This window comes from Brassica oleracea, chromosome C5 (assembly GCF_000695525.1).
Source record: "Brassica oleracea var. oleracea cultivar TO1000 chromosome C5, BOL, whole genome shotgun sequence".
NCBI classification, from domain to species: Eukaryota; Viridiplantae; Streptophyta; class Magnoliopsida; order Brassicales; family Brassicaceae; genus Brassica; species Brassica oleracea.
This window is the reverse complement of record NC_027752.1, coordinates 30,963,231-30,964,477: the sequence shown is the minus strand read 5'-3', so window position 1 is coordinate 30,964,477 and position 1,247 is coordinate 30,963,231.

Sequence of the window (1,247 nt, the reverse complement as noted above, 5' to 3'; positions counted from 1 at the left end):
AGTTAGGACCAAGGGGTCGCGTAAATTTGTCCCCGGAAAGAGGCATCCTCCTATACCGTGCTTTGTGTGGTGTTGGCCTTCCGAGATTTCTTTCGTGTCTATTTGAGGATGTTCTGTATAGCTATAGGAGCTCTCTTACGAGTTTTCCTTACATGCCGCATTTTACGAGTATTCCTTACATGTCGCATTTTACGAGTAAAACACAGAGGGCTTAAAGTGAATCGTAGTATATGGAACTTGGTCGATTTGTGACAAGTGGAACCTTTCCGTTAACTGTTTGGTTGTTAGGACTGAGTTTTGCTATGACGAATTTACCTGAATTTACCTTGTGATTCCCATTTTTGGGTGGTACGATAATTGTTTGTGTAATCGTTACTTGGCGTTTCAAGACAAATTCCGAATTACCGCCGTCAAGTTATTGGAGCGGTGGTCGCTCAATTGTTTTAGCTTTGCATGAAGAATGGGCGAGTGACGAATGGCGTTTATCGAGATTGATAGGCCGAGTATGCCCATGGTGGTAGAAAACGTTTTTCCACTTTAGGGTTAATTTATACGATGAAAGTTTCGTATAATGTTTCCTTTATTCGTATGGAAGTTGTTTCCTTTGTTTCCGAGGGAGATAAAGCCTAAGAAGCTCGATACAGAGCCCGTGCGGAGTTAGTTGCAGGGTGATTTCCTGCTTGGATGTGACCAAACGGAATGAGAGCGGATGCCAGTGAGCTTTTTGAAGTATGGGAGTATACGAGTATAGTATATGCACCTACTCCGTTCCTTTTTTCTCGAGGAATAGAATGATCGATAGTCCGAGGCGGTTTGAAGACGACGCTTGGACTGTGATTTGGTTGTTTCCAGGTTGAAGACTTGGAATATGTCGGTTCCGAGATAATTGCCAGAAACAAATCTGTTTTAAGACGATGTTCATGTCTCTAGTTTTTTCTCTCCTTAGGAAGCTAACTTGATATGCGTGGCGATCGTTTCTTGATTTTCGGAGAGTTTAGATCGGTTTGCAAGATCTGGACGAACACTTATTGGACAATATATCGAGACAGGAAAAAATCACCTAAGACTTAGTTCGCTAGACTATCCACCTAGGTTTTACGTTCCCTAAAGTTCAGTGGCAGTCTCAAAGGCGTTTTATTTCTTAGTAATTTCCTACGAAAACTCCAAGTCTGATTTCAAAAATTTCAGGTTGCAAATACCTTAGTTCTCTCGAAGATGCAGTTTTGTCTCTTCTCAGTTTTGCTTGC